The sequence below is a fragment of the Heteronotia binoei genome, chromosome 6 (genome assembly GCF_032191835.1).
Source record: "Heteronotia binoei isolate CCM8104 ecotype False Entrance Well chromosome 6, APGP_CSIRO_Hbin_v1, whole genome shotgun sequence".
Lineage (NCBI taxonomy): Eukaryota > Metazoa > Chordata > Lepidosauria > Squamata > Gekkonidae > Heteronotia > Heteronotia binoei.
In genome coordinates, this window is record NC_083228.1 from 87,467,872 (window position 1) to 87,493,967 (window position 26,096).

Below are 26,096 nucleotides of genomic sequence, written 5' to 3' on the forward strand. Positions count from 1 at the left end.
ACTTCTGTTTCTCCTAGACTTTATGGTTATGCAATAAAGCTCACTCCTTGAAGCTGCCATTTCTTCCTGAGGAACTGACCTCCGTAGTCTGGAGGTCACCTGTAATTCCAAGAGAATCCCATGCCCTACCTGGGGATTGATAACCCTTCTGCTATTTACCAGCAAATATCATGCTTTAGTCCCCCATTCCCACTGCTCCTTTAACCACACCTCCCTCTATACATCCCCTTCTTCCTGCAACCATTTGTTGAGCAGCTCAAAGCTACTGGGTCTGAAACAGTTGTATCCTCTCCTTCTCAGTAATACCAGTAATACCAACAAGCCCGAGCCAAAGCCATCTCACTCCCTGGGTTTTCTCACAGCAGTTTTCCACCCACCCTCTGTGTTTTGTGTTTCTATTGTTACAAGTCATGTTTTGGGACTTGTAATTTTGTTTCTTCCTTCACAGCTTGGGCGTTTCGGGCATTAGAACAGATCATTTTGAGGGAGAGGTCAGGCCTGCATGTTGGTCTCTCCTGATTTGGCAACTCCCTTAAGGGGTCTTGTGGGCAGAACCTATCAGCCTCTTGCCCAGTTGGAGGCTGCCAGCTGGCTTCCACCACAAGATGGAAAGAGGACCATGCAGCAGCAGGTGCCCACATGGATCCCAGGGTCTTGCCACTCCCAATTTCATCCCCTGGCATGAGGGCTAGGGGGAGTTTGGTTATCAGGAACAGGCAGGTTGCAAAGCACTGGATCTGCCCCCATGATGTGCCTATGCCCCTTTCAGCAGTATACAATAAAAAGCTGTGGCTGTGTTTTCACCAATATGTGTCTGTGTTCCTTCTGCTGCATCACCTTCTATTTCCCCTCCCCTGACCCTGCAACTGCTGGAGTAATTTGTGCCTTATCCCAATTGGTGTCCTGATTAAAAAGGTAAAGGTATTCCCCTGTGCAAGCACCAGACATTTCCGACTCTGAGGTGATGTTGCTTTCACGAATTCAGGCAGACTTTTTAATGGGGTGGTTTGAGATTGACTTCCCCAGTCATTACACTTTCCCCCCAGCAAGCTGGGTACTCATTTTACCAACCTCAGAATAATGGAAGGCTGAGTCAACCTTGAGCCGGCTACCTGAACCCAGCTTCCACAGGGATCGAACTCAGGTCGTGAGCAGATCTTAGGACTGCGGTACTGCAGCTTTACTACTCTGCACCATGGGGCTCTTCAGTGGTGTCTTGATTAGGGTTCTCCAAGGTCTCCCCAAGGTATTGTGGGGAACATTGCACCTTGCCCAGGTTGCTTCTTAAAACAGCAGGTGAGTGTATGAAGCTGGCTTGCTTAACCAAAGGCAGAGATAAATGGTCTTGCCTGCCATGTCAAGCAATAGGCAGGACTTGCTTGTGCATGGATCTGCAAGCAATGAATATTCCAAGTTGCTTTTTCAAGTCACAACTATAGCCCTTCTCACCAGTGCATCTGCTGATATGTGTGAGCGATCCAACTTCATATGACAGTCAGAAATCTCTCTGCAAATAGATAAAGGTAGTCCCCTGTGCAAGCACCGGGTCATTACTGACCCATGGGGTTTTCATGGCAGACTTTTACAGGGTGGTTTGCCATTGCCTTCCCCAGTCATCTACACTTTACCCCCAAGCAAGTTGGGTACTCATTTTACTGACAGAAGGATGGAAAGCTGAGTCAACCTTGAGCCGGCTACCTGAACCCAGCTTCCACTGGGATCGAACTCAGGTCGTGAGCAGAGCCTGGACTGCAGTACTGCATCTAACCACTCTGCACCATGGGGCTCCTTTCCCTGCAAATACTTCTAAGATAATCAGTGCCTCTACTCAGTGTAGTTACTGAGGAGTGATATTTACATATACATGAACTGTATCTACATCAGGCAAAGTACAAGAAACTTCCAGTACAAGAGGATGCAGAAGTCCAAACTCAGACTGTGATTTCTATGCTAGTCAGGCCTCAGAATCAGCTCCTGAACTTTTCTAAGAGCTCCACCACCTTCTTCTTAGAGTTCTTCCTCCTTGTCCATTGAATAGTATGTGCAACTGCATAACGATCCCTGGATGAGCTCCACCACCTATTTTTCTACAAAATGACCCCTGATGCTAGTGAATCTATACATTTATCCATTCTCTTTGCTATCCTCTCTATCACTGAATTGACAGTGTCTCTCCCATCCCACCACCCACCAAAGGAGTTGTTTATTTCAGAAGGATTTTCTCTCTTTCATCTTTCCTTCCTGTCTAGCAGTTGAGCATGCTTCTGACTGGCTTCCCCAGAGAACTTTTTTTCCTGGCCTCAAACTGAGGGAGGAATGCACTTTCGATAAACTCCAGCCAGCAAGGTGCTTCCTCTGCAAACAACTCTTAACATACTCTAGTCTTGGCAGTACTGGATGTTTTTGAAAGTGTTGTCTCTTGCAGTTCAACGTGGCGAGGAGGGGGGGGGGGGCGGGATTTGAAGGAAAAATATCTCCATTGAACAAATGTGTTTTTTTCCATCAGCCCCTACCCAAGGAGGGAGAGGTTGATGGTGTGTTCCCCTGAGCTCAGCTTCCTTATCTGTGCTGCAGTGCATGACTGTAATACACAGGGGGATTAGTGTTAGCAGACAGAGCTTGTCACACAGCTTTGCTCTAACATGACAAATGAGCGCTTGGTTCTATTACAGCACGGTTTGCTCCTTTTCTTTTTCCTTTTAGTCTGTTCAGCCTCCTCAGCCTCACTCATTTATGATGGATAAAAGCTTCTGAAGACAGTGGATTAGAACCTGACCTCTGGTAAGCCTCTCCAAGGCAGGGGAGCATGTTACCTAGCCACAGGTCACACCTGTGGTCAATTAGAGTGCCCTTTGCTCCAGGGCTCCATAGAAAACATCTGCAGAGCATTAGGCTGAGAGTTTCTCTCCTGATGACTGAACTTTATTGTGAATGAAGAGATGCTCACTCTCTCTCTCTCTACACTTAAGAGGTACCAAAAAGGTTTGTCAACTCTTTTACTGATTTTGCTTCTGAAAAAAGCTGTTCCAAATGCAGAAATCAAGATGGTAAAGCTTTTCTTAGCATAAGAAAAATGAGAAATAACATTATCTATTAAATGGTAGACTGCAGGTAAGTTACAGGGTTAAGGGAAAAACTTATTTTTAAAATGGCTGATTTAAACACACCATTTGCAAATATGAATTTCTGAAAAGAGAAATGTTGGACTCAAAGGTGTATAGACCACATCTTCTGCTATTTAATCGTACAAGCAGTGTTCAGCTATGAGATAGCTTTAAAATGGGATTCAGAGCACATGCATTATATTTTTAAACTGCTTCACCTTTAAAGCTCTTAAAGAATTAGCCCACATGTTCAAGCACAAAGTCATGTATACCCTGTCACTCCATCACAAGAACTTTAAGGTGGTTTACAGTCTAAAATAAAATAATGTTGAATATAATCCACAAGAATTAAAACATAATAAATCTAAAAATAAATTAGACAGTAACAGAAATAGCAACAATAAGGTAGTCAGGATTGTTATTCCATACCATGGAAAGTTTTACCTGCCTATTTCCATACATGAAGCCTCTAGTATCAAGAGACCAGACATTTTTCTCCAAGCCTGTTGGCAGCTAACTTCTGAAGGTGGAGATATTTTGGGTCAGGGTCTCAAATAATGACTTTGATTAATGAGTAGATGCATACGTGAGAGGGCATTCCTTCAAATACTCTGCAGTCTCAGGCTGTTTGCAGCTTTTCTTGTCAAAACCAACATTTTAAATTCTATCTAGAAACATAAGGAAGTAGATGTTTAAGCATCAGCAAGACAGGAGGTCCTAGTTAACAACCTGACCAGTTGAAATTTCTGAATACTATTCAAAGACAAATCTCAATTTATTTGCAGGAATACAACTTGAATATTACCAATACATGATTAAGTCATCACTTTCCAGGAGGAGATGCAGCTAGAGCCCGAACCAAAGTTGATGAAATATTAACACTGGATATTCCTTGGGATTCATGCTCAGAGACCATCCTAAAAGCACAACTGGATTTCAGATTTAGTCCTTAAAGCCACTACTTTCTCAAGCACTGGTTAAAAGCTAATGATTGTGACAAAACTATGACATTGTGCACCTTGTTCAATGATATTTCCAAAAAACAGATCTAGAAAGAACCAAGAGGATTGCTGAACTACTTGCATACTTGCTACAATCCAGTGGCGTGTTTTCATGTCAACACAGAAAGTCTTGTGCACGAGAGGTACATGACCCTATTTCATTGGAAACAGCAACTTTTTATGCAGTCTTCCCTGAAATGAAGGCAGCAGCATCTACAGAAACAGAAACTTTTTTTACCTATATCTAAGAGCTCCTGCTACTCATAACAATCATTGGATTGTGGCATTTTTTTGTATAAAAATATATTTCAGATAACAAATTCTTTGTAAAAACAGAAGTGCTACTTTTCAATTCCAGAAAGTTTTAATTCAACTTCAAGAAATTCTTTCTTAGAAAAATAAAATGGATTTGTTAGACTACATGTAGCTGTTGCTATTCAAGAATGTGTCACCTTCTTCCATTCAGATGTAGCTCCTAAACACTAATTTCATGCTACAAACATCCACCCATTTCATGATACAAATATCCACTAATTTCAAAGTCCATGAACAGTTGTCAGTTGGCTGATCTGAATCTTATGCTTTTCCAGGAAGGACATCAAGTTTGGCACCAACTAATGCACCACCTTGGCCATGTGTCCATCTGGACAACAGAAAAAGGGGTAGGACAATCAATCACTAGTAGTGAGGAGAGGACAGCAGAGGGAAAGGTGGTCAGGGGCCAGTGTAAAATTACTTTTCTCAGCTTGCTAATGAGGGGATTACAATGGATCACAGCCTGAGCATCATTAATCAGGCAAGAAGCTTCAGAGCCATCTTTCCAATTCCCCTCTATGCCTTTCTATTTCATTCTCAGTAGCTCTTTCATCTGCTTTCTTGCTGTCAGAGGATTCACGCCCTTTTTCCTGCCTTTTCCCCCTCATCCCCAATTTCCATCCCATCCTAATAGCCTGTTTTCTGACCCTTTAATTAGAATCCTTAGCACCATTTGCTGCTTTGCTGAGTTGACTGCAATGCACCGCTACTCTCAGAAGGATTCTCTTCCAAGATCCTTTGTTGTCTTTTATACTAGCAGTTAATTTAGAATCCAAGGTATATGTAAAGTGGGGGGGATGTTCCAGTGTGTTGAAACTAGTACCAAGCAGCATGATTGGCACAGCAGAATGAAATGCATGTGTCACTATTCTGGGGATATTGAACATGCCCAAGATATAATCTGTGACACAATGCTCAAGATGCTCAAGCAGTTTCAATTTCTTTTTCCTTTAACATGTTTCATTTTATGGCAATAAAAGATATGCACATATCCACTTATACAATTTGATATATCATACCCAGGAATCAAAATTATCGAAAGTTCAGAGTCCAATGCCCAATAGCAAAGTATTGGAAGATTTCTCCCTCATGACAGACAATAGATGCACGTGGCAGACAATGTTCAAAATCAGGTAGACATGATGTACTCACCAGCAACTTGAATATTCAGTAAGAAAGCTAAACTGCACTGTGAATGTTAAACACATACAACTGGAGAGCAGGGAATAAGCTAGATGTCCAAATGGCTGGAAAACAAGATGTTTTGCTAGTTTAACCCAAATCAAGTATTCGGCCAAATAAGCACTGTACTTCTGCATAAGAATAAAGCCAAGATCACAGGTCGGTCAGTACAGAAGGAACTCTTATGGAAACCCCAAGCACTGACATGAGAGACCTAACATTCTCAAACAACTGCTACCCCAACAGATCACCCCATTTGGTAACTACTAGGCCGAAGCAATACGAGAGATCACTTTTCCATTATGACTGCAAACACAATGAAAGCAGAGATGGGGGGGGGGGGGAAATCTGATTTTCCACAAAGCACAGAAGTCTGAGTTGTTTCTCTAGCCAAACTCTTGGAAGAATGCACCACTCTTTTCAACAAAGAGGTGTTATTAGAAATCATTAGCTCATTCTGCATAGTCAAACCCACCAAACATTTAAAAGCATGAGGAAGAAAGAAGAACAAAAAAAGATCCATACACATGTTTTAAAATATATGATCAGTAGCCACATTTGTGCAGGATATCACCCACATTCTGTTCAGAAATGTATTCTGAGCCTCTCAGCAAACCTCCATCATCACCTACTCAAGTCACCTACGCAAAGATTCCCACGTCCCTCTTAGTTCCACAGCCCAGAAAAAAAAAGAAATCTTTGTGGTTATTCTTATGTGTTTGTTTTTCCCTTGGGGAAAGTCCATGAGCAGTATCATACAACATTGCAAGGTGCATTTCTGCTTGTTGCATCTGCAGTGCAGCATCAAACCTACACTAGCTAGAATCAGCATTCAGTTTAAAAATGTTCCTCGTGCTTTCTCACATGAACAAAATGCACAAAACCGCACAAAGACCACTGCTAATGTCACATCTCAAAACACTCTTCAATGTGCAGAAGAGACAGATATTCCAGAGAGCCCAGATACTTTCTCCTTTTTCTCAGAAATCCTCATTGTGGCACTTGCTGATCACAAGCAAAGACATAGGGTGCTTTCACATGGCGACTGTTTGCAAGTGGATTTTGCTATTCTTACCCAGTAAAAACCCAGTTGCAAGTCGTGCTATTTAATGTGTGTGAACGCCCCTGTCTTAACTCCAAAAAGCACCAAAGCAAAGCCAATATGTGCTGCTACTTCATTTTCAAAGTGCAAAAAGTCTCATACATCTGATGCTTTGATACTACCTCCCAACAGAGATGTTATGTTCCTTCCCGTGAAGTTGCTATGCTGTCTGGAGATACTGTTCCTGCTGGATACTCCTAAATATTCTCCATCAAAAGTTTCAGTTCTAAAGTGACTCCCCTTGAAAGCGTTCGTCATAGCAATGGATTGTATGATCTTTCTCTGTCCTTTAAAGAGTATCAGAGGTCCTTCCAGGCCTCAAATTCAGCAGGAGCTCACAGGAGTGCAGCTCCTGAACCTTTCTGACTGTTCCCCCTCTTCCTCCCCACCTACCTTGTCCATTGAATAGTAAGTGCAGCTACATAACAATCCCTGGATTATGGCAGCAGGCAGCCAGCAGGAGCTTTGTAATGCCCCCAGCAGCCCTCATTAACCCCTGGAGAAGTCTGTACCCCCCTTTCTCCACTTCTTATGAGACTTTGGGCAGCAGGTGGCTTGCTGGTCTTTTGACTGGGGGGGGGGGTTGCAGCCCAGGAGAGCCCCAGGTGAGTGAGGCTTGCTTGGGCTGGCTGGATCTCTAACCAACCCAAGCAGGCCTTGCTCATCCAGGGCTCTCCTTTCTTGCATTGGGTTGCTTTTGGCTGGGTGGGGGAGCGGCACATGCTAATAAGTTATGCTAATGAGCTCCGCCATATATTTTTATACAAAACGACCCCTGGGTCTTTCCAAGATTAGGCAAACACAAGACTGCAGTAAGCCATACGGTAGAGGTATCCTACAGGGTGCCCTTCCCTCATCCTGCAACTCCAGGCACTTTTATTAAGGAAAGCATTGCCTTTTAAAAAGCACTATAGAGCAGAAATAGGGCACTGTTCACCATAGTATCCTTTGCTACTTTCCTAGATATTCATCCCCACATTTCAGATGATGGAGCTTCCCACGGCACAGCAAAGCCTTCCTAGGGATTCACCAGGGAGTTTGGTAGCGAACTGATGCTGCTTTACATACTGCAAGTGAGCCAATTTATCAGGAGGGGACAAATTGGGAGCCTTGGAGGATTCATGGGGTGTGCTCAACACTTTTCTTCCCCAAACCAATGGTTGGGAAGATAAACTGTGGTAGTGCAAGGATGGTATATGCAGTGACCCCCTAGAGTGATGGGTTCAATACAATAAGGGGTTGATTACTGTTCAATTAGCCCTCAGTCCTAGCACTATTGCATTGAGGGCTGCTTTGTTGCTGAATGTGCAGCTCGCAGCACAGCCTTCCAGTCTGAATAATTATAGAGAAGTGAGAGGGGCTGAAGCTCCTCCTCCCCACACCATATTGGAGTTTGAGGCTGGATGTGCAGCAAGCTGGTCCATAAAACTATTTATGTTAAAGAGACTCATCCCAGATGCCCACTTGCCTCTGAGCTGCTACATATGCATTAGACTCCTGCTGTAAATTCAGGGGGGAAATAAATGCATACTCCCTATATTCTGGATGGTTTACCCCTAGAGATCATTCATCAGAGGCAGATACCACCCTTGGCTAATCTTAAGCCACTCTACCAGAGATATAAGGACTGTTCAGAGCACCCGGGTTTTGCTAGAGTGAAGACTCATCAGCTGCATACAGTAGATTTCCTTTAATGGACACATTACTTTAAACTAAGCCTTCGCCATCTGTTCTACTCCCTAATTATCAATACAAAAACAAAGTCTACTCACAATTACACCAGTAACAAGTAAGGATGCCAGCAATTAAAATGCACGAACATACTCTTTGAGGAGCAGAATATCCATCTGTGATGTTCTTCTCACGTTCCAGAGACAAATCAGTACGGGCGGGGGGAGAAGGGAAAGATGGCAAAGGTGGGAGGGGGGAATTGGTTCATTCTCAAGAGGCGTCAGATTCCACACAACTTGCATGTTGGTAGCTTCCTTTGAATCATGGTCCTTCTGGGGCTGAATGAGGTCTTGTGAAATTTATTCAAAATGAGAGAATCGTAAAGGACATATACCAAAGGCACATTAGAAGAAACAGCAAGGCAGTCAAATGCAGAGAAAATGGAGAATGGGATCAATCATGTCCATCATCCTGAGCTTCCTAGAGGCAGGGCAGATAAAAACATGAAAGAAAAGAATAAAGCCAGTTGGGGCAGATAATATAGGCTACAATGGCCAAAGCAAAGCCTGCTTTACCTCATCTCTTTCTTTGCTAAGGTTGCCAATCCCCAGCTGGAGGCAGGGGATCCCCTGGTTTAGAGCCCCTCCCCCTGCTTCAGGGTTATCAGAAAGTGTGGGGGGACGGTAATGTCTGCTGAGCACTCCATTAGACCCTATGGAGACCAGTCCCCATGGGGCAGGGTGTTGAACTCACTCGTTGTGAGGAATGGATCTAACATTAATGGGACTTGGGTGAGCCAGGCTACGTGTTTCATAAAACGCAATGCCAGGTAGCATAAACATAAACTTTATAAAGGACACAGTCAAACACAACAAAAAGATATCCTTTTTAACTTAAAGTACAAACATGCTTAAAACAATGACACTCTTGTTATATTTTGTTTATTTAATAGTCTCTGACAACTGACACCTCCCAAACCTTCCCTCCCCCTGCCACTCTTAAAAGATGCCTACCTAATATGGAAGGCTGGGGAATAGTAGGATTTGGCAATGCGATTTTTAAAACAAAACATCAAGAAAAAGCACAAGCACCACAGCAGAAATTAAAAATATAAACTAAAAATATAAAATGCTCTGAGCCTAAGAAAATATGAAATGGCTGGGCATTGCAAGCTTCCACCTCCAGGTCTATTCAGAGTGACTGTAGCTCTCCAGGATTTCACGGTTTTTTACAGGTTGGTTTGAAATCATAATTTTGGTTGTTGTCTTCAGCATTTGTTCTGCATTGGAGCCCCATATTAGGAGGGTGTGTGTGTTAAAATTAATATTCCTCTGCAAAACTGGAGTTCCTTGAGTTTACAGAACTGTGGTTGGGCCCAACCCCCCTCACCCTTAAAAAAATGCTTGTCTGAAATGGAAAGGTGGGGGAAGAGTGGGATTTGGCAATGCAACTTTTAAAAATAAAACATAAAGAAAAATGCAAAAATCACAGTAAAAACTAAAAATATAAACTAAAAAAATATAAAATGCTCTGAGCCTAGGAAGACATGAAATGGCTGGGCACTGCAAGCTTCTCCACCCCCCCCCATCTACTCAGAGTGCCTGTGGTTCTACAGGTGTAATGCTCCCGTTTGGCTTTGGTTGCAGGTTCCCATGTTAGAATACTCATACAGGCACCCATTCTCAGGTCCATTCAGCAGAGACAAGCTGGCTCAAAACATCAGCAGTTTGCAAGGAGACAGCTGGTTGTTTTTTGGAGTTAACATACAAAACTGGAAACTAAAACAAATGCTCTACCCAAAAAGACCAAACTAAATCATACAGATATTGGGGGGAGGGGGGGCAGACTGTTCCACTACATACAAAAAGTTGCAAAGAAAATGTGTAATGGATTTCCCATTAAGGTCTCTGGGGACAGACAGACTACTCGGGGAATGGAAAATCCATTTTGCATTTTATTTGCAACTTTTTCTGTGTTTCAAAGGAGCCCAGAGGAGAAGCCAGTGATGACAAAGGCAGCTCTGTCTTCTGCTTCCTGCAGCAATCTTGAAAGGTGAGGGCAGGCAGGGGAGGGAGTGGTGGAAAGAGAGCCATAGGACAGATTAAAGCCGTTTGTGGAACAGTTCCAGCCTGCGGGCTGTGAGTTTGACACGTCTGCCATAGGTACAATGGAGAATGGGCTGTTTTTTGAGGTAAAGGCACCATATTTTCAGCACAGCATCAAGCGCTCCCCTCCAAAAAAAATATATTTCCAATGAAGGGAAGGCATTTAAAGGCAGCCCTGTCTATTAAATGTGATAGCCAGAACTCCCTTTGGAGTTCAATCATGCTTGTCACAACCTTGCTCCTGGCTCCACCCCCAAAGTCCCCAGATACTTCCTGAGTCGGACCTGGCAACCCTATTCTTTGCTATCATTCCTGCTTCGATGGTTGTGCTCCTTGAGGAATCGCCACTAAAACTCCATGAAACTGAGATAATTGTACTCAGCTGTGATCCACTCCAAGGGATGCATATCTGTATTTCAGGCTTTCCTCACTGAGAATGAGTCTGCCAGTTACAGGGGAAGGAATGGATAATGTCTACAGATGGGAGAATAATGAAGCAAGACAATGCCATGAATACTTTGGGAACTTGACAACTGACAGACCCCAAGCAACCAAAAAAGAAAAGAAAAGCAGCAGCAGCAGTGAGCTCTAGGTCTCCGAGAAAATTTAAGGAGCAAATGGTTGCAGGAAATGTGACTGTGTATGACTTCAGCTGGCAGCAACTAAATGTGATTGATATTAATTAACACTATTTTTTGGCAATATTGTTCTGCTTATAAATAATAAAGATCGAGAGTTCAGAGTCTGTGAGTGTTTCAACAGCCTTTGATAACTTAAATGGGTCAAATGCTGTTAACAAAAAAATAAAGGCCTGGCAAATGTGCTTTCAGTGGGGTTGGGGGGGGGGGGAGAGACAGCTTGTCCAATGCTGAAAATTACATCTTTTTGCATTATGTGCTGCTAGTGTACTGATTTCCACAACCAAGGAACATGTCATCTCTGGTAAAACAATATTTCAGTTTCCAATAGGATAAAACATTGATGGCAATTTTAAAAAATTTAATGCACAAAAAAGTTTTAAAACCCATTTTTTTTAAAAAAAAAAATCTTATTCCTATTTAAAATATGGAAAGCAACAGAATGCATATCTTAAGTTCAAAGGAATATGAGATAAGAGATTCTAAGGCAGGATGGGAAGACCAAAGAGGGCTGAGTGTGTTTCATTACAAGCTGCCAGCATCCACAGGAAGATTTGGTCATCCAAAAAGTTTGCAAGAGTTTAACTTTGGCTTCTGAATCAATGAACTCCTTGTAAACAAAATCTGAGTCCAAAAAGCTCTTTAGTTCAGAATACAATGTGTTGTTCAACCCTCCTCACATTAAGAATTATCACAATTTATTCTGGTCTTGAGCAGAAATACCCTTTTTTCAACTGCAGCCTCAGAATGAGACAGAAGAAGTCTTCTTTGCCTGTTTGGCCTAAACTCTTCAGATTTGGAGACTTCTCTGTAACCTGAGAGGCACTTTGGGACGAGTGGTGCTTTTTAGGATCATTTGAAGAAAGACTGCATATACTTTTTTAAGGGGGAAAAAATCAGTCTATATATAGGCAGACCTATCATCTGCACAGTACTACAGGGGCTGCAAGACAGCCAGAAGGAAAACTCTGACCTACAGAAAGTGTGTTCCTGGCTGAAATCACTGTGGTTTTCCTCCCATTCTTAATTTGGAGGAAGAAAGAGTGCAGCTGTATTCTCAGCATCCCATCTTTTGCATTCTGGATGAACTGGCCTCTCCTAAAGAATAGCATATTTTGAACGCTTTGACATGAGTCTTCCAGAGCTCTCCCATAACTGCCAGACATTTTAATTATGGCTCTGGAGAGGCAGACGGGTAAGAGCAGGATGACCCTTTTTCATTTGCTAAGCACCGCTATGTTTAACAGTTCCCTAAGAGCATCAGTTCCCCAAAGAGGCGCTTACAATATCTATACACATTCAATCAAAACTATTACAGCAACAACTAATTATGGACCATCATTCCCCTGGCTCTTTGCTTTTAATGGTGCATTTTGCTGCTCCAGAATTGCCACAGAACAACTCTGAGTACATAACAAGCAATCCCTATCAATCTCCTGCTGATTCATTATGATTGGGAATTATTCACAGAATAAGCAAACAAATTTAAAGTGTGGCAAAAGCTTTAAACACAACAATCCATCACAAGGTTTTGTGCTCACATTTAAAAATGCAGCCTGTTCTAACACCCTTTATTTATTGTGGATCTAGAACAGAAGAGGTAGTGACCATGTCATTAAGACACTGACACTGTTAGTATAGACCTTGTTCACTTACTTGAGCATACGCAGAGTATTAAAGCACAGAGAGAGAGAGAGAGAGGTGGGAAAGGATAATGCATAGTGTACAAAAAATGGCCAAAGATTGCTGGAACACCTTCCTTCAAGCAATCCAACCTAGCTGAGACATCTTTCCCCCAAGAACATTTTTAAAATTGAATTTTAGTTCTCATTTGTGTAAGATTCCTGTGGGTCATTGTGGGAGTCAATGCTCGGCTGAAAAAGTAAGATAAAATATAATACATAAATTCTAGCTTAGACTTTTTTTAAAAAAAGGTTAGACAAATTCACAGAAGATAAAATCTAGTGATGACTATTACCCATTTCAGCTAAATGGAGCCTCCATCTTCAGAGCCTTCGTGTGTCATACACTGAGAGTGGAACAGCTAGACCTGGCCATCACCACCATGACCTGCTTATGAGGGCAGAACTACATACTACATATGTAATGCATCCACAGCCCAATGGCCTTTTTTCTTTGTTTTGAAAACCTCACTTCAGGAATACAACAGTTGCCAATGGAGAAAATAGAGGCTTTGTCCTGTAGCTCTTGCGCAATTGAGCAAGCATTGCAAAGCAAGCTGTGATGCAGAAGGAAGCAAGAGAGAGGGAGAAGGAAGCAAATGACAGCCAGTTGCTCGGGGACCTTTTAGGAGCCCTCCAAGGGCCTGATTTGGCCCCCAGGCTGCATGTTTGACACCCCTGCCCTAAGGTATAATGGAGAATCAATCCATGGGTATCTGGGGTTTGGAGGGGGGGCTGTTTAAGGTAGAAGCAGTAAATTTTCAGCATAAGATCTGGTGCCTCTCCTCAAAAAACCCACCAAGTTTCAAAAAGATTGGACCAGGAAGTCTAATTCTATGAGCCTCAAAAGAAGGTTCCCCCATATTACAAATTATTTACAATGAAGGGAAGGTATTTAAAAGGTATTCTGTCTCTTTAAATGTGATGGCCAGAACTCCCTTTGGAGTTTGATCATGCTTGTCACAACCTTGCTCCTGGCTCCACCCTCAAAGTCCCCAGATACTTCCTGAGTCACACCTGGCAACCCTAAAATGATAGCAGAGATGATGCAGGGGAACAAACTCATAATTCTTCCCACTCCAAATTGCTCATAACCCCATAGCTCCCCCTGCCTATGTGTGAAAGTAAAGCAGAAAAATGAAAGGTAGCAAAACAATTAAGTTAAAGCATTCTCTGTTCGCCAAACACCACCACTGCATGGCTACTCATCAGGAGCTCCTGAAGCAGCATTTTTCTTCGCAGCCCTCCTCAAAAATTTCAAAGAAAAATGACTGGTCCTAAAGAGTTCTCCCCTTTCAATTAGTAGGAACCGTGTACTGACTGAACTCCTTTCTCAATAAGCTATACAAATATCTTCCCCAGAAGGGACATGGAAAAAGCATGTAATATGCAGAAAGGATGCCCCTGGTGGTCACAACTTGCTATGTTCTCACCATTGAAGGCAAAGAGGAGCACAACCACCTTTAGAACTGAACACCAGGCACTCCACTCCACACATTTATCAGTCACTTTCCCTTGCAAGAAACAAGCCAGGAAAAACAAACAGAAAGGGGCAACACACTATATAACCACACTGAGTTAACCATCTTCAATCGCCCTCCCAGCTTAAATCATTCCTTCCACCCAGCATGAAGAAAAATAAAGTAACAGATGCAGCATAGAGAGGCAACGATTGTGAAAGGTGCACCTTTTATCTGTCACTCTTCCATGGATCTCTCCTGGGCATGGGACAAAAAGACAGGCTACCCCATTCATCTGAGATGTGGTCAGGACTCCATCCACCACTGAAACTGTAATCTTTGTTCTAATTATGATTCCAGGTGACCCCTGATTTACCCACACTAGTCACTCCTGTGCTGCAATCACACATGCTAAATAATGTAGTTTCAATCCACTTTCAAACTGGATGTTGCTAGTTCACACAATAAAATCCAGTTGGAAAGTGCACTGAAAGTGGATCGAACCTGCATTATTTAGCATGTGTGATCACAGACCTGCATTGCTTTTCCCATGAGTAAGCATTATCAAGTTCTATAAGATCAGGGCATTATTTAATGCCAATATATAAACATTCTTTATGGACTAGAACAGGTTTGCCTTTTCCCCCATAAACCGATGAGCTGTGCAGCATTGCTTTTCATATGTAAATCGGTCTCGTGTAATGTTCAGCACTTTGTTGACAATGGCAGCCAAAGGGTCACAGTTTATTGCAATGAAAGCTCAGTTCATTGTAGGACTGGTGGGGGGCAATTACAGGTATGGAATGTAAGAGAAAGACTAGGAGATGAGCTCCTCTGTTCTGTGTGCATGGGCTTGACCTAGCCTGAGTAAATAGTGTTGGTACAGCTCTCGCTGAGCAAAGCAATCCATTTATCATAATCCTATTGAGAAAAGACACAGTAAATCAAAGAGACAACCTGCCTGCAAACAAATTACAGAGAGATGTGTTGGTGAGAGGGGAAGATAAGAGAGCAAGAGGAAAACAGAAAGAAGGAAAATTGAGAAAGAAACAAAACATCTTGGGAGATAAAGGCAGACAAGGAATAGTTCAAGAAACTAAAGCAGGAGAAATGGAGAAGACAATTTCAAACCTCAAGCATCTGAACATCTCACACAGAACAGTATTCAGTTCTTATATCAAGATCACAACTTTTCCCCACCATATAGACAAAGTTATTCCTTAAGAGGCTCATGTTTTCAGGAATTTAAAAGGCAAAGAAACTTTTGGAGGAACCTCTACAGGGTGATTGCAAAATTTACAACACACAGGGAAGTAACTGCTGATTGGCCCCATTCTGAGTTACACTGTTTGCAGTGCAGGAAATACAGAACACTGGGTTTTTTCAAATTTCATTAATGGACAATATGGCTTACCTGCAAACCCCCCCCCCCCCCACTAATAAATCTCTCTCTCCTAATGCAACTGACAAGGCAATAATTCAAAGAAATCTTCACTGAGGCACTCAGTAATGCTCTACCTTGGGGGCAATGTTCAAAAAGAGCTAAAATGTGGAATAAGTTCTGGATATGTGTCGATTTTGTTTCTGATGCACAAAAAGAATACTGTCCACTAAATCAGGAATAATATGATAGTCTTCATGAAGACCCAAAGTTAGAAGGTTGTGATAGATGAAGAAATGCAATCTAAGATCACTCACAGTCAATGTATAAGGAGCTCAATGTGTTTCTCTGACCCAGTGGCTCAGTGGTAGAGCATCTGCTTGGGAAGCAGAAGGTCCCAGGTTCAATCCCCGGCATCTCCAAAAAAGGGTCCAGGCAAAATGGTGTGAAAAACCTCAGCTTGAGACCCTGGAGAGCCACTGCCAGTCTGAGAAGACAATACTGACTTTGATGGACCAAGGGTCTGATTCAGTAGAAGGCAGCTTCATATATATATATTAAGTAAAAAGGAGACAGCCATATCTAAGGACATATAAGCACTTGAAGTTTATCCCAGAAAACACACCACCAAAGGAGTATTGGTAAATAAACTCGATAAATAAAACCATCTTGATAAATAAAACCACCTTACCAGCTCTATTAACTGTGGCTGAAGAAACCCACAGAAAGTCTTAGAACTGTTGATTCTGGATCTTTAGGACCTGTAATGGTTTTTCATTCCTTCCTTCAGAGAGCCACCACAAAATGACAGTCATGTCTGACACTGGTGCTATTCTGTGGTCTTATCAGAAGCCACCCATTTATCACAGATGTTTGAAAGCAATGATATATATAGGATTCATTTTTAAAAGGTATACTTCAGTATTTTTTGTTCCCTCTCTAGACAACAGATAAAAGATCCTTACAGTAGTTATGTATGGTAGGCTTGTATTATAGGAGAAGGAAGGTGGGGAGAAGGCTAGGCTGAAAGATCATGTCTTGCCCCATACCCAGATGACATTTGAACCAAGGCCTTCTAGCTCTTAAGAGCTTGTGCTATTAACAAATATACTCTCGGAAAATGTGTCATTAATAGCTGCTTTCTCAACTGCAAAACTACAGAAGATGATAGACTGGTAGTGTTCTCTGTAGTCATGGAAAACATGTGAAGAGTCATCACATGAATACACAAAGCTGCCTTCTACTGAATCAGACCACTGAGCCATCAATGTCAAAAGCAGCTCACCAGAGTCTCAGGCAGAAATATTTCACATCACCTGCTCCTTTAAACTAGAAATGCCAGGGATTGAACCTGGAACCTTCTGCATGCCCAGCATGGGCTCTAACACTAAGCCACCGCCCCTAACTAATGGACATATTGGATAATTTTAATTCTGCAGTAATTTTAACTTTGTCATTGTTGATGTTACATTGATATGTTGTTGTAGTGTTGAAAAATATTTTTAAAGAAAAAAAATCTAATGGACAGTGGCAGGACAACAGGCATTATTGAACAATGGAAAAGAATGAACCGTTACAAAATCCTGACAATGAGAGTCGGGGTTCTGCAAAGATAGTAGTAAGAAATTCATTTTTTTAAAGCTCAAGAACACTGTGGGAAGCATATAGACAAAGCAGAAGAGAGGATATTGCAATTAATTTACAGTACAATCCTAAACAGAATTACACCCTTCTAAGCCCACTGATTTCAATGGATTTAGAAGGTAGTAGCACTGTTTAAGATAGCACTGTCATTCTCTGACCTGAGCTTGAACAGAAGCATTTTCATCTTCTTTTGACCAGCTAAAAGATTAAGGAAGCATAGGGGGAAAGATGCAATTATTTGGAGATATTTCTTAGTATTTTGTATGCCTCCTCCCAAGCCTGATGTGCCAATATACATCTAGAAGCACTGGAAGTTTGCTATTGCTACCTTTCTCTTACAAAACACTTGTAATTGATAGAGAGCTATAGGGTTCTCAGCTTTTTAATCACATTGCCTCACAAGGGTTACCCAATGAGCTGCAAGGTTATGAACTTGGGCCTCTCATTGACAGACCACACAATTTTCTGTGTTACACGAATAGTTTTCCACCATCACTCCTCTGGCTCCTGCCAGAAAAGAAAAAGGCTGCGAGGAGTGCAGTAATGTCAAAACATTTATTCCCAGATTCTCAACATTTCACAGTTTACTTAGCAATTCAAAATGATTCATTTTCTTGCACCATCTTTTCTAGAAAAGCTTCACACTTTCTACAGAAACAGGTCTACAACACACACACAGTATAAATAGGAGCTACAGAACAGGAGGGAGACAAAATGGCCCTGTAAAGGGGAAAAGATGTTTTTACAGCGTATCTTGCCTCAGTCCAAACAGACAGCATTTTGGAAAATAAATAAAAGTGCACATCTCTGTATCAAGGATATTTTTCACAGAATGTGCATTTGCAAGGGTAGCATGGATGACAGAAGCGGTGTCTTAAAAGGATTTCTGTGCATCTGTCTGAGGCCCTAATTGGCTCATTGTTCAACAGTAGAAATACCTTAATGGTAGATGATACACACTTCAACTGTATCAAACAAGGGTGTGACTGACCTGACATCTTCCTTGGCTGCCATCATTATTAAAATTATTAACTAGGTGATCACCATGTACAGCTGGTGTGAATATTGCTTACATGGTATACTTCTGATTTTTGCAGGAGTTTTTGCATGAAGTTTCACATGCAGTTTGTTACAAACTGTATTTCACATGTGTTTCCTTCCCTGTATTTCACATTTGTGCGTATATACAACTGACTGAGAATCCATTTCATACATCCAACAAAATGGGTTAAAACCTGTGAAAGTATATGCTTCAATCAATGTCAAATGAAACACAAGTCTCCTTTTTGGGCTTTTTGCTGCTGTAGTTACAATTACCAGGAAACTGAGAGCCTATTTTTGCTTCTTTATGAACATCTTTAAGCATTTAAGTTGCTCCTTTTTTGTTAATTTAAAGCTACTCTTACTGCACACTGAAGACAAAGAGAGACAACACACAAGCAACAGCAGAGGAAGTAAAGACACAAAGACAGGAAGAAAAGCAGGAGACAATGCTGCACTTTGTCATTTTTCTAGGTGACAGTTACAATAACGGGGGTGGTGGAATATTTTATTTATATAGCAACATTTTTCTTACAGTGCCTTACTAACAAAATTTTTCTAAGAACACACAGAAGAAATGCCACACAGAAATTCATTTCTACCAACGTGCCCTTTTTTGGAGAGCCAATTTGGTGTAGTGGTTAAGTGTGTGGACTCTAATCTAGGAGGACCAGGTTTGATTCCTCACTTCTCCACTTGCACCTGCTGGAATGGCCTTGGGTCAGCCATAGCTTTCACAGGAGTTGTCCTTGAAAGGGCAGCTGCTGTAAAAGCTCTCTCAGCACCACCTACCTCACAGGGTGTCTGTTGTGGGGGGAGGGGGGAGGTAAAGGAGATTGTGACCGCTCTGAGATTTTGAGATTCAGAGAATAGAGCAGGATATAAATCCAACATCATCTTCTATTTCCAAATTCACTATTATTTGATCCCCTTAAGAAACTCATCTGTGGGTGTAACACAGTACACAACTTCCTCTCACTTCCATTGGTTTTATCCAGCAGATCCCTTTCCAAAGTCTCTTTTAAGAAATATAGCACAGAGTCATAAGAAACCTCTGAGGATCCAATCCAATTTCTCTGTCCTGTCAAGAAAACATGCATTGATTTAGAAAGGGGGAAGAGCCAGGTAAGATTATATGCCCTGAATCAATACAGAGCATCTTATCTTTCTTCCCACTTTCCAGCAAGCTCAAGAGTTGCCAGGGTCTTGTTTGTAAGTTCTGCCACTTCCTACCTTTTAGACCAGGGGTCCTCAACCTACGGCCCGCGGGCCAGATGCGGCCTGCTGAGGACGTTTATGCGGCCCGCTGGGTTATGGCAAAATCAGACCGGAAGTGACGTTCGACCTAAACTCGCGTTAGCAACGCATGCTTCCGGCACTGGGCTGAGGCGGCGGAGACAGAGTGTGAGGCGATACCGAGGTGAGGTGAGTTCCCAGGCCGGGGTGTGTGGTGTGGGGAAGGGAGAGAGATGCAGAAGACGGAGAACTGACGGCCCGTGGCCTTGTGCAGTAACGGCAGTCCGGCCCTCCAACAGTCGGAGGGACAGTGAACTGGCCCCCTATTTAAAAAGGTTGAGGACCCCTGTTTTAGACTGTCAAAGCAGGCAGGCTGATCAATAGCTTTTCTTTGATCTCATCTTCCCAGCTGTTCTGAGCCTATCTAGGAAGATTACAGCAATTGCATATTTTGGCACCATTCCATCTTCCTCCATGCTTTGCTTCTTTCTTAGCAAAGAAACTGACCAAGTCAAGCCAGTCAGCCTTCTGTTTCTCTGCCTTTCAGCTGGTCACACACATATCACAAGCAATGTATCAGCAACTGCTGAGCTGCTTTCAAGGAACTTCCTGAGCATCTGTCCTACCTTCCTCTGTCCTATCCGTCCAACCTCCAGTTTCGTGTCATGATTAGGAGTGTGGACTCTAATCTGAGAGAACCAGGTTTGATTCCCCCCCACCCCCCACCCCCCACATGCAGCTGCTGGTGGGACTCCGGGTCAGTCACAGTTCTCTCAGAGCTGTTCTCTTAAGAACAGTTCTCAAAAGAGTTTTCTCAGCCCCACCAACCTCACAGGATGTCTGTTGTGAGGAGAGGAAGGGATTATAAACCACTCTGAGACTCTGAGTAAAAAGCGGGGTATAAATCCAATCTCTTCTTCTCTTTGATGTGCCCTTTCCAGTAGATAAACTAAGAATTCATAGCAGCTATGTCAACTAGGCAATCAAACATCATCCAGCTACTGCAGTCGCAACTTGCAAGTAAAGCCTCAGCTCAGCTTGTCTTGCCTTCACTATTCCCTGCCCAGCCTGAGCATTGTACCAGGCATCTTTATGTATGTGCAGTACCTCTGGCAGATGAGCTGCATTTCTTTGTCTTGTGGCCATTTTTGCATTTGCACAGTTGGGAAAATCGGTTTTCTGCTAGGGCCATGGTTGGCTCAGATAATGAAAGAGCACAAAGCACTCCATAGGTCCAAGGATGTACTTCTCCACCTAGGATTGTTTTGCATCGGGAGAAAATATTAGGAATTTGCTTGTCAGAGCTGATTTAAGAACAAGACAGAAGACCTTGGATATGCCAACCAATGGGAACCACAGATACGGTCATTGCAAAGCATGTACATTTATGTTGACTGGTGATGTTTTTGAGGACAGTGAAAAGGACATCAATTTGCAATTTTCTTTTTTTTGCCACCTGTGTAACAAAACAAGTTAATATTTAATAATCTGCCCATGTGGGTGATATTATGTGGGCATGTCAATGAGATCTGTAAGAACTCATATATTGGAGCACCAAAGTAGGATCAGACTGGCTAATATGGATTCACCCATGGTGGAACATTTTCTGAGTATGGGACATAAAGCAGAACAACTTAAATTTTGTGTACTATTAGCAACCACATTATTATACTACAGAAAATATCCAATGGATATTACTTCAAAAGGAGACTCAGTTTACCTTTAGGTTAAAATCTTTGCACCTTTTGGTCTTAACATGGCATTAAATTTTTCACCATTCATTTAAAAGGTGTCTGTCTCCTTACATTTGGAAACATACTTTATCTGAGTGTGTGATATAAGGGGCATGGGTAAGTCATCTTTAGGAGAACCCATTATACCTTGAGGACTGAAGCTGGTGCTGTGATAATACTTTCAAAAATCTGGGGGTAAGGCTGGCTATCTATATATATTTAAAAAATCACGATTCTGTATATCTTGAGTGTTGAAATATCTGCATTTTAGTTTCATACTTCTATTTTGCAGTTCCAATCATAAGAAGTGATTGACAAAGGAAACAAAACACATTTAGAATGTGGCCACATGTCTTTTTGCCCTGAGCCTGCCATTGGCGGGGGAGGGCGGGATATAAACATAATTTTATTATTATTATTATTGTTGTTGTTGTTGTTGTTGTTGTTGTCTTTTTTCATGGGTACTTGGCAACCAGAAGGCCTACAGTCTGATTTGAAGGAATTTTGTATACTTTGGTGCCTTTGATAATTTGGCAAACTGTTTTGTGAATTACTTTTTGAGATTTGTGCAGCTTCTGAATTTCTTCCAGGGGCACTTGGCAACTAGAACATCTACAATTTGATTAGAAGGATTTTTGGCTAGTTTTGGTGCCTTTGTTTTACCTGGAAAATTATTTTGTGAACTGCTCTTTGTAAATTGTGCAGCTTGGGATTCTTGTTATTATACATGTACTACACCTTTAAATAAGTCATTGTGCTTTGGTATATGTTGTGCCTGGCTCTTACCATGAACTATTGTGAATAATATATAAATACATATATGAATGCTTGTATGAACATTTTGAATAATGAAATATTTTTTGACAGTTCTACTCCCCAGTGGTTTCTTTTTCCTCCTGGACCTGGGGACTGGCAAGATTGAGCTCTTTGTATTCTTCCCAGCTGTGACTGAGTGGATCGACAATTTTGATGTTAGCATATAGGGGGATTGCCCAAATGGTCTGCATTCTTGTTGTATCAACTTCGTTACATATTTTATGTTATTATATGGTTCCTGTGTATGCCATAAAATAAATAAATGATGATAGATAAGAGAGAGAGAGAGTCTTGAGGGGGAGGGAGTAGTTTGATCGCTAGAGTACAATAATCAAATAATAGGCTGGAGGTGTCTGGGAGTGGGCAGAACAAAGAAAACCAACAGAAACATTATGCACAAGGATAACGCCAACTCAAAATCAGCTCTAGAAAAACACTGGGGCAAAAATGGTCTCAAAAGAACCAGAAAAAAAAGCAAGGGGGAAACAACAAAAAGTTAAAACTGAAGGCACAAAAAATGTGTGTGGAAATCAAGGGATAAACTGAAACAGGAAGGGGCCCGAACTGACAGAAATATCCCATTCAGAAAAGCCCAAAGACAGAAAAGCCAGGTTTCCAGTATTCATACCAATCCCATCCAGTCCAGAGACTTTAATATCACATCTGATGCATACCTTTATTCCACTATGTGAGAGTTTTGAGTAAACACAGTTCTGGGCCAGTCATATAGTTAGGTCCAAGTATAAGGCTATGAAAACTCCAGCCTTAAGTCCCTGACACTTACTCAGATGCAGTAACTATATCACTTGAACGTTTGTAGGAATCTCTATGGAAATAACTCTTGTCTCTCCACATATTTCAGCTATGCTGCATCTATAAAGATGATAAGCTTTCCTGTCCAGGTGCTCACCAAAGCTACACAACAGTGGGATTTAAATCATAAACAGTGGATCATATAAATCATAAATCAACAAGTTTTCAAATGTACAGTCATTAACTTGGTCTGGAATCCATAGAGATTTCCTTCATGAGATTCTTCTCTGCAATTCCTCTCTTCTTAGTATCCAGTCTATATACCTGTCTATACTAATTATTTATTTTTTCTAACCTGAGCAAATCTTATCAGATCTACAAATGTCATCATCTCTTTTCCCTCCTCTCAATTTATTCTAGCAGATTTAAAGTGACAAAGAAAGAAAGTTAAAGTTAAAACTTATTAAAATTTACAAACATTGCTTAAAAAATTAAAACAAAAACTCACTGATAACCTCTCAGGAATTTAGAGATGCCAGCCTTCAGGTGGAGTCTGGGGACGCTCTGGAATTACAGCACATCTCCAGACTACAGAGATCAGTTCTTCTGGATAGAATGAAAGCTTTGGAGGGTGGGTTCTATGGAATTGTACCCCACTGATGCCCCGCTCCTTCCCAGGCTCCATCTCCAGGAATTTTCCAGCCTGAATCTGGCAACCTTACCCCCCATTCCCTGCCAGTGTTGGGATGGGGCTGGCAACCCTAGTCAGGATTCCAGAAAACTAACAGAAAACTAAACAGAATCAGTTGCGTAGGTCAGTCTAATGCACCAAATGCCACCTGTAACAAACACAGAAAAAAAAAAATCAGGAAAGGAATAAGTGACTCTAGGAAGGGAATTCCAGAGTTCTAGATATCAGACTTGGAGAACATTCATACAGGAGTAGACTCCCACTCAGTACCAAGCAGCTATATCTTGCTTTCCCTTTTGCTCTTTCATCTTTTCTCCAGTTACAACCACAGCCTAAAATGAAAAATAACACTGCAAACTGAGATTTGCAGGATTGCAGATGCAACATATTCCAAATGCTGCAGAGATATGTGGCATCTAGCCACTTCCCTGTTGATAGTTTTCATCTTTTCTTGAACTTTTTATACAGTTGTGCACAGCTGGTTTTCTCTTCATAATAAGAGCAACATTTGGCGATTTCATCAGTGATGCCATATGACCCCAGAAACTTGTAAATACAATGATCAAAAAGACTCTCAAGAGTTGGTGTTAACAGAGCATGAAGCATTTGCTGTACGTGCAATATTTAAGATCAATACAAATGCAACATACACTTGGGATTCATTGCCAACAAAAAGTCTAACGTCCTCGTTAAATTTTCATCTCCCACCAGATGACTTCTTAGGTTCAAACAAACAAAAAAAAAGATCTGATCACTCCCATCACCAATCTTTTTCGACATAATGACAGTGGTCCTTTCTAACATTCAGCCCTGGGGGAAATCTGCTGCCTTTGCTGTTATCCAAGTAAACGAAGCATTCCTTTCCAGCCTTAATACCTTGGGTCACAATCACTTATTCTGTAAAAATCCCATCTGAGAACTCTGAAGTCTCAATACTTACAGCTGCTTTTTAAATATGTTCTTTAGCCCATATCACTATCATAAATGCTAACAATCAAATATCTAATGCTTCCAAACGTGTTTTCAAATACACATTTGACACTGATACATGCATGCTTCAGGGAACTCCAGAGAATGGCTACAGCTTTCTGTGTCATGCACCTAATATCTGAAGACTCATATTATTGGACAATATCACATTAAGTAGCCCTTGTGCTTAAGAACTCCCACTAATCTTTAAAACATCCAGACTAAAGGAATGCAGAGCATTGAGTGTTTACTGCTGACAACATAGAGAGGGGTACTATGTCCACCAGGAGTAACAGAACGGGAATTGGGAAGGAAGTACTTCTTAACTACAGACAAAAGACGATTGTATTCTACAAACTAGAGACGATAATACCCCCAAATCACCCTGGCTCTGATGGAAGCACAAGTGGACAGACAGTTATGACAGAAATGCTTGAGAATCACTATGAAAACCCACCGTGCCCGCATCTCCTACTAATGCAACAATATAAATTTTGGTACGAAGCATCTCAAAGAGTAAGCAATTGATGCTAATTAAATACCTTTTCCTATCCATACTCCTACTGAAAGAAATTGCATGACCACATGAAGTTGCTTTACACTAGCCCTGTTCACACATCATACCAAATCCTGCATCATGCACAAATCATTGTTGTTTTTTAATGAAACAGTCAATGTGTATTCACTTCACATATAAAATTGGGGACCAGTACCTGGATAAATGTGTGCCTTCAATCATTTGTTCAGCTATGCTGAATCCCACAGTCAGGAGCGAGAAGGGAGAAAGAACAAAAAAGAGCAGGGGGTGGGGAAGAAGACCTCTGTGAGAAACCAAAGGGAGTACTGAGGCTACACAAAAGAAAAGATTATGTACTGGATTGTGTGCAAATCAAATATTAATATATAAACTGCAAAAAAAAGTGTGGTGAGTGAAAACAGCCCCTATATATAGTGCAAAATACAGTAAAGTATGACCATTCAGATAGTTACAAAAAATATTTTAATATAAGTTTTATTAATAATTCAAACAAGATATACATAAAAAGACAAAAAGGAAAAATCACAGAGAATAGGATTAGGAAAAGACATAAAAAGAATAAGAAAAAAGAACGGAGTATATTTTGATCTTCATCTATGAGCAGTACAACTTAGTTTCTCTATTCACCCTCTCTACAGCTACATAAAAGACCTCTAATTTATCTATAATTTATTTTCCTCCTTCTTCAAAACTGTAAATCATCAGTTCATTTTTTTCTGTTTCCTGCAAAAAAAACCTATAAAATCAAATGTACTCTGCAATCTGTGAACTGACCTACAGAGTCAGACCATTGGCCTATCAAGGTCAGTGTTGTCTACTGAGACTAGCAGTGGTTCTCTGGGTTTTCACGCTGCTTCCTGTCCCCTTTAACCAAAGATGTCATGTACCAAAACTGAGACTTTCTGCATGCAGTGCTCTACCACTGAGCCCCAGCTCCTCCCTTTAATACTATAATGGAATAATGCACACATTAAAGGAATAGTTTAAACTATGAAATAGAACTGAGAAAGATAAAAACTGGTACACTGAAACAG

General features: G+C 41.4%; 1 protein-coding gene and 1 long non-coding RNA gene across 6 annotated transcripts in view; one reads left to right on the top strand and one right to left on the bottom strand.

Annotated features, from left to right (window-relative positions):
* EPHB1 (EPH receptor B1) overlaps positions 1-26,096 on the bottom strand; it is a 481,329-nt gene that overhangs the window by 348,583 nt on the left and 106,650 nt on the right. The gene's annotated exons all lie outside the window — the stretch shown is intronic.
* On the top strand, positions 2,575-11,225 carry LOC132574001 (uncharacterized). Its single transcript, XR_009555585.1, has 3 exons — positions 2,575-2,982; positions 7,668-7,777; positions 10,901-11,225. It is a non-coding gene; the product is annotated as an uncharacterized LOC132574001 (long non-coding RNA).